The following is a 14,357-nucleotide window of genomic DNA, read 5'->3' as shown; positions in this document are numbered from 1 at the left end:
GGTTAAATATTGAAGGGATTGTACATGATGCCAAAAGAATGAATCTTATAAATTCAAGTAGTATGATCCAAACTTTATCACTTTGCACCATCAAGCTTTTTACTTAAGAATATTGTAATTCAAGCTGAGCAAAATCTGTCATCATAGAGTATGCTCGAATTTCCCCGTGCTTACAGTCTTGAAGATTTAAGAGATGCAGTGACGTTTCATAGAGCACACATACATAACAGGCCTTGGTCTAATAATTTCAGTCATTGTAGTGTGTTGTAATCTAAAGTAGTCTGGGACTTCTGAATCGCTGCCCACATCCCAGATTTCCTCAGTGATTCATGTAGGTCTGGTGTTGTATTCATTCTTTCCCTGGTTGGAAAAAGACCTGGGCCAATCAGATCTTTGTAACTAGACTTAAGAGTAGGTGAGTCATCTTCATGAGCCTGAGCCAGAAGAATGGCAGCAGAAAAAATGTAAAAAATTGCACCAAAACTAGATGAGATTAACACAGCTGTTTTGATTGAGGTGAAAAATGTATGTGTCCAGTATATTCTTTGCTTCTGACATATTACAGTAAAATAACAACCCCTCCCATACAGAATATGGCACTGAGGGTTTGATGAGAGAACACCCAAACCACTCAGTTATTCAGACTAATGAGACAATTGCTAATTTTATATTAGAGTATCTGCTGGTTTACTGTTCAGAAACATTCAGAAAAGTCTCACTCTCACTCATTTCTATATATACTGTATAAATATAAAAAAAACTGAGTGGAAAGTTAAAATATGGCAATAATCTTTTTATGCTTGACTCATGGAAAAGTGTGTGTAGCGATAAAAAAAATGTGACAAAGTGATGTGTATAAAGTATGTGATTTAAACTAAAGAAAAATTAAAACATCATATATGTGTGGACCAGTGAGGAGTCTGTAACTTTAATCAAATGAATACATGAAACAAACATAAACGTCATATTTCCATTACATTTTTCCAACAGTTTTCCATTGTTTAAAGTTTGACTAGCGCTCTTTTAATTGTCATCTCATTGCATTCTCTTGGCCTGCAGTGGCTGGAACTGGACTGGATCATCAGTAGATGGAAATGTGCATTCACTGCATTTTCATTTGCCAATTTTCTGGAAATTTGCACAACATAATAAACCCTTTTGACTTCAAACTTTTGCCCCTCGAATTGTAACAATAAAAAAAAGCAAAGCTACAGTATGCCTATACAGTCTGAGTCTTGTTTCCATTTAGATTGCTGGAAGGATAAGCCGGGTTGATTGATCTTGCCAAGGTTCCTACACCTCCCTCTCAAAGCCATCCTCTCAGCACAGAGACAGGGTGTCGGTTGTGATTAGCCACACTCCAGTTCCCAGTCGACAGGCATCAATAAACCACTTAAAGACGCACGCTGGTTGCACTACTAGCTCCTATCGTCCATCGCCTGACGATGCCTCAGTACAGCTTGACCTGAACATAAACCACATCTCATATCCATAGGCATAACTGAACCTAGGGTCACTTGACCCATGGGATTATAATTCATGCTCAATGACATACATATTTTGAAGCATGTGCATTTACTGCCCATAGCAAATATAGCCTCTCCTCATCACAACTGACTATTAGAGTTGTGCCTCTCTGCAGGCTGTTGCTTTTCTGATGGTGGGGTAAGATCAATGGTCTGATGATGGATCTTTGAATTTTATTGTGAAATGAGACAATAGTGTTGAAACTGAAAAAGAGTAACGAGGTATAAGGACTTGACCCCGAACTGTTAAACTGAACTGTCATTAGCTAAAAGTCTGACTTTAGTTGTATTTGGTAGTTTTCAGTTCAGAGCCAAATGAGAAACATGGTGTTGCTGGTACAAGGATATAATTTAATCAAAAAGTGAGCACTGAGCTAAAGGGAAACAGATAGCCATCCCTGATGCTCCACCACAGGACTACAGATGGACAACCAAGAAATGAAGGCTATATCTAAAGCACCTGGTACCTTACATAACTGACTGCTGAGCGATGCCATGCTCACAGGTTTATTTCTTTATTTGGATCCCCTATAAGTTTCCACACAGTGTTCGCTGGTGTTCCTGGGGTCCACACACAAGAACAACAACAACAACAAAAAACAATAATTAAAATCACACTATATCAATAAAACAGAAAAAAACAAAACAAAGCAAAGCGAAGAATATAATTAGAATACCTCTACATGTAAAACAAATAACTAAAGTAACTTAAAATGAAAAATAATAAGAATCGAAGGTACAGAAACCACAATAACATCTATATGAGATATGTCAAATTTTGTTTTTGTAACCTTTTGAAAGAAAATCTACTTTTAGTCTATCTGATGTAGATTCAGAACATATTCCAAGCAGAACGAGCCCTATAAAGCACAGTTCTCATCGTACAATTTGTAAGTGGACTCAGCACCAACAGATGACCATTGCTCACTTGACATGTATTATATACATGACAAAAACCTGTATAAACTAGTTTTTCCACAAAAAGTGTGGTGTATTATTTTATAGAACATTTTGCATGAATAACAGAAGACAAGATTTTAATTTTGCCTCCAAAGTTAACCATGATAGTTGTTTATGTATCTCACACACATTAGCACATGCAGGTGAACTGTTTATTTGCATTTTCATTGGTAGTTTGAACTTGTCGGCAGGTTGGCAAGGTAGCTTGTTTGTCCCTTTGTTTTGGTCACCTCTTCCAGATCACATGAAGCTTGCGAGCACCAAGGCTGTTCACTTGTGACATGTATAACCAGACTGGATTTGGATATGCTCGCTAATGTTAACTGACACATTCTTTGTTTGAGTTGTAGCTCCATAGCTTATAAGAAATAGGACATCTCTAGCAATGCCAACTGAAAAATATTTCAAAATATGTTTCATGTTATTTCCTGCCAGAATTTTCACCTGGCTAATTGAGATATGTGTTTATACAAATGTAAAACTTTGAATAGTGCAGACAGGAGTGATGCATGGTGGTGCAGGTGCTGCACTTGAAGTGAGCTGTTTTTCCACTTTTGGTATAATTGTCTTTGTATGATTTAATGCACCATGTTTAAAATGACCTGGATAAGCATATGTTTTCATGTAGCCTTTACATATCCATTCATATCATTCATGCTGATATTCCAAGAGCTGCAGAAGCTTCTTGCATTGCAAATTCCTCACAACAGGAAATGCCAAACACATTCCTGGCTCGTTTTTAAGCAGGACAGATAATGTTTTATAAAGTGACAACAAAAAGAAAATTTTATACACACTGTCATGGAAATGACATTTCCAAATTCCATGGATATCTGACTTGACTTTATCAACTGTCACAAAAATATGACACCATCTTTTCAAAGAGATGAAAATAATACATGTTCATGAATATTTCAGGAGGAAAGTGTCATTCTCAGAATGGTGCACCTGGCTAATGAGAACCTGTTTTTCATCATGTTGTTATATATTAAGTCCTGTATCAGTTTGTGGATGTGTATGTGTTACTGCGTCTGACTGTTTCTCTCTTCTCAGGTGGCTGATCTGTATCTCCAGCAAGGTGCCCATCCTGCCAAGATGTTGAGGAGGAGCCGCCTGCCTCTTGAAGAGTTGGATCAAAAGCAAAAAGACCCTCAGTGATATTTAATTCTTCTGCATCATCGCTGAGCTCAGGTACCATGGTAACCAGCCAGAACTTCCCTCCTCCCGCTGCCATTTTCCCATTTTATCTCCATACTTTAAAACAGGCTGTACTCCTTTAGAAACACATAACCATGTGGCAGTGAGCAACTGGTCATCAATCGGTATCAGACTGATGATTTAACAGTACATAGATTTACCAGAGAGTTGTGGACATGTCATACTGGTGACAAAGTTCACATCACGGTCACATTATGAAAGCAATTTCTAAGGGAGCAGCTCCCTCCCTCCCTCTCCCTTCTTCACTCCTCCTCTCTTTCTTCTCTTTGATGATAAGAAAAGTAACATGTGCTTGAAAAAAAACTTATAATGCAATGCTGTCACAATATGATTGAAAAAAGAAACATCTTTAGATGTGTTAAAGAACTAAATTTAAGAGAAGCTAAATTGGGTCAGTCATAGATTAAATTTACATGTTTTGAAGGAAAATGTAGTATTTATGTGTGAATTATATTTCTTAATGCAGCTTGGTGCTCTGTCTTTTTTCTCAGTTGCTCCTTGGCTGTTTGCCAAACATATTGGCTCTAGCTTCAGGACGCGTCAGAATAAGGCACTTCACTGGCCCCTCACTACATGGATTATTCAAAGTAGAGCAACTCAAAATTTAATAACAGAAAAGTTTGTACGTCCTAATAAACTGAGCCAACCCTGACTCTATTTCTATTGTTCTATTTTTATTCTTCTTCTTTTTGTTGATGAGTGTGCAGTGTCAAATTATATGTCAAAAAACAATCAAAATCAATCTAAACCACAGGAAATCTTGATCTAATGGGAGAGTTGGAGTACGATGAAGTCTTCTGAGGATATGCTGTAAGTTGGACATAACATTATGCACCGAAGCAACCAAGACACTAGTGCATTGCATTGACTATTCACTAAGCCCCCCCCCCCACTGGTACCACTGGTAGTCGAGGCTGATGAGACTCAATCAGAGAGCGAACGTTGGTGTCTACGTCGCTGTTTCCAAAGGTCTCCGTTTCTGCCCCACCAGACCTTTCAAACTTTTGCTACAATTACACCAGGTATGTGTTTTAAAACTCAAATGTAGTAGTGTGGACATAGCCTGTAAAAAGGGCTCTGCCATGGGTGGACATGGGTGACAGGGCGAAATGGGCACTGCAACGCAATGCAATGCCTCTAGCAAGGAGCTGCATTAGCCAATTAAATATATGCAAGCTCACTCACATTCCTGGTAATGTGACTGGAGCATTTCTACTGTTAACTTGCTGTGATAACTTTCTTGAGTTGTAATACCCTGTGTTTGACAATTACAAACCATTGTCCAGTGTTTTGGCATCAGATAAATGCATCAGTCTGTTACTCCAACTACACTACACTGCATGTCAAAGGCAAAATGTCAGCATCACAACCAGTTGATGATCCATGTCAGGCTATTTTGGAATACAAGTTTGCCTGCAGCTGCCTGAGTGTAAACTTCCACAAATCCAGTAGAGCAGGACGGAGCTGCTAACATTAGCTGTTGATACAGTAGCGTGTAAGACTGTAAGAAACAGTGGCTGTGTTAGTTCTGTAAGGTTTTATGTTTTTCAAAGCAACCTATGAAATGCTACTGCATGGCCTTGGAGGTAATGCTGGGTTTGGTTACTACTGTGTGTAGTGAGGTAGTGAGCCAGACATGCTAACATTTGCAACTATTGCTTTCGGGCAGATAAACACACTGGCTTTGGAGAGGGAAGTTTTTGTACACGTCAACATGTGGAGAAATCCGAAGCTTGAGCCGTGATCAGACGATCGTTGTTCAGGGGAGAGCTTTATCATCTCAATACTTTGTGTTTACAGCAACTAGTAAAAGCCTAGCAAAGGATGATAGCAAGGGTTCAAATAGAGAACAGTAGAGTGGGAAGGAGGAAGGGAGGCGTGATACCTCTCTGTCATCACATGCCCTTTAGGATGGTCCCAGCTTTTTTACGGTTCAAGTGGCTTTTCTTTCACCAGGCTGAATAGTGCAGACTAGGGCATTTCCCTCTCAATTCACAATCCCACATGAGGGAAACACTTTACGTAAGGGCACAGATGGGCTGTTATGCTCCTGAAAATCTATCCCCTGTGAGCCAAGACATTAAGTTCAACCTAATGCAGGCTATCCCCTTCCCCTCTCTCCCTCTCTCACACTGTCTCTCTCTTCATGTCCACATCTTCCATAACTCTGTCGCTAAATTGACTCTTGAGGGGCCTGCAGGGTGCAAGTGTTCTGAGCCATGCACGTCCCTATAAAAAGACTGCTCATTCATATCCTCCATCCTCCCACGACACACTGACCTTGCCACCCAAGTGCTGACTGTCTGTTTCATCCAGTGACCCTCGCAAATCTTACGTCTGAAGGTCATGCTGTCATTCTGTTACTTTTTCATTCAGTGTTTCCTTGGATCAGGGTTACTCTGGCCTTGCTGTCACCGTACTGTCATGTAGCCAGAGAGGTCCAGCCATGACCCGGGCGTCCTGCAGTTTCTTTTCAGGCTTTAGTCAGAGCATACACAGGCTTGACAAAAATATAAAAGCTGATGAAGATGGAAAAAAAGTACGAGACTCAAATGTGTGCTGGAGTATACCAGAATTATTTCTGCAACTCATATTGTAAGAAAAAATATCCTGTAACAGAATATTTACAAAAGAAAGCTTGAAAAACAAGCATAGCATTTATCTTACTGCTGGGAACCAATTCAGATTGATTCAGCTTTTTTTTTTTCTTTTTTTAAAAAAAAAAAAAGAAAAAAAAGAAAAGGTCCCGTATTTTCCTCTTCTACTGTATTTTATTTGAAGTGTTGATCCATAAGAAGATATATTTATGGTTTTAAGAACCAAAAACAAACAATCTCAATGTAGTTTTACATCTCCTCTCTCACGTTGGTGAGCCTGACTGTTTTCTGAGTTATCAAATAAAAATGTAGCAGATTTCAGGTAAACCGTGATGGTGGGTCCAGGTTGTCAGGGCTTGGGGCATGGCTGGGAGTTGGGGGCAGTATTTCACGTCTTCACCCCCTGTTAATCATATTGTTGTTTTCTCCATGTTCCTTATAATGTATTGTACATGTGTGCATTTATTGTTGATATTTAAATTGTTGATTGCACTGAAACAAATTATAAGTACTTGTAATACAAACAGTATGTTTTTATTTACCTATAAAAATATGAAGGCAAGGGGATACTGCATGACACATGGTGTCAGGCTACAGCAGCGCGAGGAAGGGATGATGACATCACAAAGGCAGAATCAGAAAATAAGGTTTATTGCCAGTTTTTACTTACAAGCTATTTGGCTTGGTGTTTGATGCAGTATCCAATAAACATATTACCAGGATATAACAATAAAAAAGGTAAAATACTGCAACAGTCAAAAAGATAAATGTACAAAAGTGTTGACAAAACTCCTACTGAGCAGGATGTGCAAAATATCTGTTCTGTGCAGCGATAATACTCCAAGGTGTTACTGTAATGTGGTTGTTGTTGATTGATGAGGCCAGACGCAGAAGAAAAGGCAGGTGCTAGTCCATCACTGGGGAGGACTGGAATTCTGGTCCTGATACAGACAAACATGTGATAGGACAACTAGTTTCAAACATGTTAGGTCTGTTGTGTGTGTATAATAAATAGTAAGGATGGATATGAATTTGCTAAAATAAATACAGTATTAGGCAGTGGATCCTGAACCCGCTGGTTCTGGATCAAACAGTCTCTTTGTCTTACTTGTAAAAGAAAAGTTACTGACTCATCTAGTTGGACAACAGCCGCAGGAACAGGCGAAATTCTACTAAATCGCTAAAACGTCTGTCGACATCATCAATCATACATTTATGCCACTTGAAGTGTTTTTCTGTACGGTTTGTCATTTCTCCTAATGATACTTTTCACTACAGACCAACATTAGATGTTACTCACCAGTCTAAAAGAAAAGTTGCAACTCGGCATCAAACTGCATCTCTTTACTCGCTCGGAGCTGTCTCCAGCAGTGGAAAACCACACCGGGTTTTACCCATGTTTTCTTCTTTTCTTTGGCATTGAACGTGGTTTCTTGTCGGAGCGTCCTTCGGGATGGAGATAAAGATCGCTCTCTAGGCGTTTCAGACATCTCTGTGTTTCTGTGATGTTGATAACTAAACTAAGTTTGCCCCTTAAGTCTTGCTAAATCTGGGGCCGTGATTAAAGGTGACACTGGAGAGGTCAGCAGACCAACTATTCTGGCTCAAATTGGAGGGAAAGACAAAGGCTGAATTTCCTTTTCAACACGAGGCTGCAGAGCTTATATCAGACAGGATCAATCAGGACACAACTTCTCCACATCTGCACACACCAAGCAGTCCTACCACACATCTACCAGGATTCAGACAAAGAGGCACTGATTGCCCACACCTGTCCTTAAAAAGGCAGGAAACTCTCCCTAACCCAAACTGCAGAGGGCAGCGTTCTCAGCCTACATGTTAGCCCTCACATTTATACTATATGGGCCCTTAAAAAATGTGTTCAGATCCTCTCATAAGGTGACACTTGCATGGAAACCCCACAGACTGTAGGGATCCCAGCTTGATGTGTATGATGTTGTGTATGGATACTGCAGGCACCTCTTGTGAACAGACATTTTCTTTGCTGCTTACAGCAGATGCGAAGACATCAAAATGAAAACACTGCTGGCTATAGCCTATTAAACTTACATTGTGTACTTCAGTTTTTTTATGTTGTGCTAGGTGCCATCACAGATGTTCTCTCCATTCCGTCTACTGACAAAGGGATGTTTTGTGCACAAACGCTGAGATGACTAAGATAATAGGGATGCAACCAAGATTCAGTTTCAGTGTGAATGGTTTTTGAAATGTTACAGTATTATGTCCTTGTGCTGCACTTCTAGTTGAACAGTGCACTGTTCATGATGCAGATTAGGTTTTTCAGTAATGCACCACTTCACTTGTGCCAGAGCCATGGTCTACCTGTCACCTGGTGTTTACATCAATAAATGTAAACTCTTTGAAGCTCTACCAGCTCTGCAGCACAGATGGCAGAGTTGTTGTGGAAGCTTGCTGTTTATTTGAATCTGAATCGGCCAATATTACCTACTAATATATGCATTCAGTGTAGTTTGGCAACACAAATGGATTTTAGCGCAAGTTAAATCAGGAAGACGGATTAAGAAAGCTCCAGGCAATAGCCAACTCGAAGCTCAACACACAGGACAACTGAGGGAGGATCTGGACAGATGAGATTGCATGCACACGGTTTATAGTAAAACCTTAACAAGGTTTCATCATAAAGCAGTGACAGTGTATGCTCATGTATACTCCATTTATTTGGATTTTCTTTCTTTTCCCGACTCCAACTTAATCAGATGACTAACAGCGTTTACGTTCCTCACTTCAACCAATCAGATTTTGCCACTGCCTCTGCAAACCAATCATCTGCCACTGGTCATCTGTTCCTTTGTCTGCTGCTGCCAGCATCTCCACCTCTCCAAATATTCAGCTAGTCCGTTCTTATCTACAGTCAAGACTCCATTTAAATATGAATTTTCTCTCTTTTCATGTTTTAATGTTCCTATTTCTTGAATCTCTCTTTTTATGTTTTTTTTTTTTTCGTTTGTGAAGCATCTTTTTGTATAGAATGTGCTACATAAGCAAAGCTTTATTATTAGCTCCTGTTTCTAGATTATTATCAAAGGGACATGATTTTATCTCTTCAAATACAATAGATTCCAGTGGTGATGAGATTATGAGGGGGATGTCAAAAGAAATGTCCTCTGCAGCACAGGCACACCACCACTGCCCATCTGTTTGCACAGTATGTTCCCAACAGTCACATTTTTGTCAAACCATGGCTAAATATGCAGCTTCTGTATCTTCCCTCGGAATCAGGTACTGCTCAAAATTGAGCAATACAGTTGGAGCTAGTTCTTCATGGGAAAGCTAAATTAAAGCAGCAATAGCACCTTCATCACGTCATTTCAACAAGCTACAACTACTGATTGTAGCTCAAGCAGCAACTGTGCTCTATTCAAAGCTACAGCATGAATATGCATTTATTTGTACTTCTGTAGTAATTAGTTTCTGGAGAAGATAACATCATATGTGATATGAAGCATCCTTGACCCAAGCTCTGCTTACATGCCCTTACCCCAGCCTCCCTTTCCATGGCAGCTGCCATAACACACTGGCGAACTGAATGTCGTTCCCAAAGTGCTACACTTCTTTTGAGTCATTCATGATACAGTGGGACATAATGTGTCACACAAACCTCAAGACACCAGTGTTGCATCAGCTCTCATGCTAAAGTTAGCTACAAAGGACAAAGATCAAGATCAAGAACTTGATGTCCTGTGTTGGATGTAGCTATATGTGTGCTAGTGATAAAATAAAATAAAAAATGCCTACGCCGTAGAAACAGTTGTAGTATATTGTAGTATGACATATTCACATCACAAGTGCAGTGGTAAGTGCAGAAAAAAACCCCAAAAGAAAGCAGCAGCAAATATTCCACCAGCCTCTGTTTTTGTAAACATATCAGCACAAAATATTTGCCATGCAACCCTGAGCAAATTAGAATTTCTCGCTCTCATCCTCTCCACTCTTTCCACCCACCCTCTCCACCATATGCATCCCAAAATGATAGCTGAATCTCAGCTCCTGCTGGTGCCTGTTATGCTCGTATTTACTCGCACACACACACACACACACACACACACACACACACACACACACACACACACACACACACACACACACACACACACTTTCTCTCTCCCGCTTGCTAGTCTCACTTTCACACAAAAACACACAGGATGCCGCTCAGTAATGGAGTGGCTGTGTTCTCTTTTACAAGTGAGATAGCTGTGGGCTAGATGATATTAATATATTCTGGCACCGGGCAGTTGGAAGGCAAGATTCTTTCCTACCTTTCTTCTCTGGATACGCAGGATATTTTTTTAGAAAATGCAGCTGTGTTATCGCTGTTGATCTAAATGAAACTACAGCATTTCATATCACAGTCAGATAAGATAAAGCCAATCAGATATCAGTCCTCCAATGGCTGTCATTCATTCTGCTGCAATCTGACAGCAAGTTCTGCAGAGCTTGACTTCAACAGTGAGCATCTACTTTTAATTTGATTTGTTCAAAGTTTCTTTTTAATCTTATTTCAATGTCCCTCAGTTGAGTTTTTTTTTTTTCATATCAGTGCCGCAACACTCTGCTCTCTGTTTTCAGTAAATCACCCGATGCACACAGGAGGAAAATGGACAGAAACATTTCCTCAGAGACATATTCTATTTCAAAGCCTGTCTTTGTCTGTCTCGCTTAGGTGGGATAGGAGGTAATTTCAAGGTAGGCTTGACACTGTAGAGCCTCACATACCAACTGGACTGGAAAGCACAAACATGCTATATGAAGTAACATTTACCACTTGCTGCCATTTGTCAGAGCAGAGATGTTACTTATATTTTTCTTTAGTGTCTTTCTTAAAGTGACAGGGTCCCACGTGAACACAATAATAAATGCCAAAGTCAGAACAGTACTGGGGATTTCTGAAAGTATCCTCATGAATTACATCCAAATTACAGCCTTTGTAGTCACTGTCCAACATTTCACATCTTTGTAGTCATTTCATTAACTTTCCAACAAGATAGTGTCAGTAGTCACTTCCAACAGAGGCTGTGCCTAGTAGGCCCGACCAGCAATCCATCCATCCATCTGTGCACTATATGTAGCGAGGGATGGTGATGGGCTGCTGTGCGTCAGATTTTAATGAAGGAAAACAAATTTTGGGCCCCATGACAGACTTGCTGCTAACATTCTCCTTTTTATTAAAGAAACTGTTTGAGATTTGGGAAATGTGTTTGTTTTCTTACCGAGAGGTAGATGAGAAGATTGATATGATATGATATGATATGATATGATATGATAAGAAGCTAGCACCAGCGGCTTACCAGTGGCTAACTGTTATATCTTGCTTGTTTAACAAAATGTAAAATCTACAAGCTGTGGTTTGACAGGGCCAGGCTATTTCTTGGAGTCCTACCATTACTCTGAGGTTGACATGAGGTCAATCTTTCCCTAACTTTAACCAAGAGTTTTAGTCGTCTAACCATTCCTTAACCATAGTTTATTTGCCATGACATCAATCTTCCCTTATCTTAACTATTCTGTTGTTGCTTTGCACAGATACAGTCAAAAGTTAGAATTAAAAAAATATTGACACTGGAATTAGAAACATGTTGTAAGTGAACATAATTGTGGGTTTTGCAGAATTGGCCAATATCAACGCTCTTGTCTGACAGCAGCATTTGAGATGATTGGGTCTTGTCGGAAAAAGATGGTATGGCGTATTTCCACCTGTACCAATTACAAATGTTGCAATAAAATCATGAGAATGAGAATTTGATGATAGTTGTTGACGGCACTGTCAATCAAGTTTGATCAAACTGCACCCACATAGCCTTAAGGAAGCAAATTTGATTGCTACAACTTCAATTTAGATTTTTGCTCATTTACACACTTTGTCAATTCATAACAAACTAGTTGTCAGTTGTTTAAAAAAAAAATCTGCATTAATGACTAAACAGTTACAGCTAAACCACAATTTCTTCTCAGGCAGTAACTCAGGCATTCTAATTAAACATTCGAGAGCGACTGCTGTTTACTTTGCTGTCACAGTTTAAGTGACCTGTTTGAGCTTGACAGAGAACTCTGCCATCGTCTGGATCCGACTGCGATTACTAGGCGCGTGCTTTTTCCAGAAACCCGCTGAACTGTGTCAGTTTGGCTCTCAAGTGTTTGTAGGACCTCGGACACAGCAAGTGGGTGGCTGTATTTGCACTGACAGAACTTGGTGTGTGGGTGATGGGGGAGAGAGTGATTATTTCTGAGTGTCCGCTGGCACTTTGCCTTCCTCCACTTCTTTCCCCTCCTCAGGCTGTGCTGTGTATTCCTCCCGGTGACAGAGACTACAGTCTGCTGCTTGCCAAATGGCCAAGGCTGCCTGTGTAATGCTGGAGGCAATCTGTGCTCATGGGCATGCTTTTGTGTTACACACACACAAACACACACAGTTACCGAAACCAGACTGATACCCTGAGACTCTAAACATGGCATCATTAAGACACAGGCTTAGCTGAAATATTTGTTTGCATTTTCATTAAAAACTGGACCTGAAAAATGGTCACATGGTGTTGAGTGTTGATTCACACTGTCAGCAGCTTTAGTCCAAAAAATACTAGTGCCCCTTTAAACTCATGCTCTTCAATCCATCTGGCTGCCTCAGAAGACAAATAAAGTTGGAAATCCAGTCAGAGAGGAGAGACAACAGTGGAAGGTAAAATATCAGCTGCAACAGAGACTTCACGCCTTGTTAAGTTTTAGCAGCCAGATGCTTTGTTATGGTGGAGGTGTAAGTTGTTTGTTTGTCAGAAATGGAAACTCACACGAGTTGTTAAGCAGCTTTTTTTTTCTTTTTTTTTTTAGCTTGTTTCACATCTTATCTCAGCATTCCTCTCAGACCTCAGCTTGGCTTGTGTCTTTTCGGGGCTGGGGACAGTAATGGGGTTTTAAAAGAACCTGACTGCTTCGCCGCCAAGTCGTTTTTTCTTTTCAGTGGATTGGTTCCCAGTAGTCTCATGTTATCCTAACCTTCCCACACAGTTGGAGAAAGACAGCAAGAGAGGGAAGAATTGTTAGTATTCTGCTGTGCATGTGCTAGAAAGACAGACACTTATGCCACTTATCCAATACACAAACACACACACACGCACACACATATATATCTCCATCTGGGTGATACGTGTTGCAACATTCTCATGCTAATAAGAGAAGATATCACTGTTCTGGTGATTGATAGGCCACTGCCTAATCCTATTTGTATAGATAGTGCTGGTGTTTTATAACAACACTTGTATCATTCTTTATTCTACTTGGATCCCTGTTTTTAAGTCTTTTGGAACAAATCTCAAGTCTTTAGAGGGGCAAGTCCTAGACAAGTCTTGGGTCTTTTCAAGGACTAGTCCGTGTGACGGAGTTTTTCTCACCACTCTCAACCTTCACATTGTTAGACAGTGGTTCACTGTTTAGCCTCTATTATGGCTGTTGGTGTCTAGATGGAGCCAACTCTATCCTCCATAGCTATGGTAATGAAGGTCATAGATAAGAAAGCAGGAAGATATTATTGCATAACTTAGAGGAGACTGCCCAAATCCAGTCCCAGACAAGTGCTGTAGGTGTAAAGAAGGACAACAGGCAAGACACATAGCAATAGTTAGGACAAGACATCTTCAGAAAATGGTGTGGTACTACTCTGAGTCACTTGTTGGCGTTGCACTGGTCATCATTTTTCCCTTGGTGCCAAGCTTACAATAAATACTTCTGCCTGAGACATCTGAACCCCTGGTCATCATCTCTTCTCCAGCTGAAAAAGATTTCATCCACAGTCCAGGTCACCTCTCAAGTCTTTGAAAAAAGTAATTAATTGGTAAAAGCTTCAATAATTAGGCAGAGTGGTGCATTAGGGATCACCCTGTCAACAGTCAACAGCTCTGTCTGTCTGTCTGTCAGTTATTAATGATGACTACTGCTGTATCTTACTACATCACCAGTATATACACATGTCTAAATGTTAGAAAGCCTCGTGAAGAATGCCGTGGTATAATAGTCAGATTCTGCTTTC

The sequence above is a fragment of the Seriola dumerili genome, unplaced genomic scaffold (assembly GCF_002260705.1).
Source record: "Seriola dumerili isolate Sdu_G_001 unplaced genomic scaffold, Sdu_1.0 BDQW01000073.1, whole genome shotgun sequence".
Taxonomy (NCBI): Eukaryota; Metazoa; Chordata; class Actinopteri; order Carangiformes; family Carangidae; genus Seriola; species Seriola dumerili.
Note: the sequence above shows the minus strand (reverse complement) of the source record.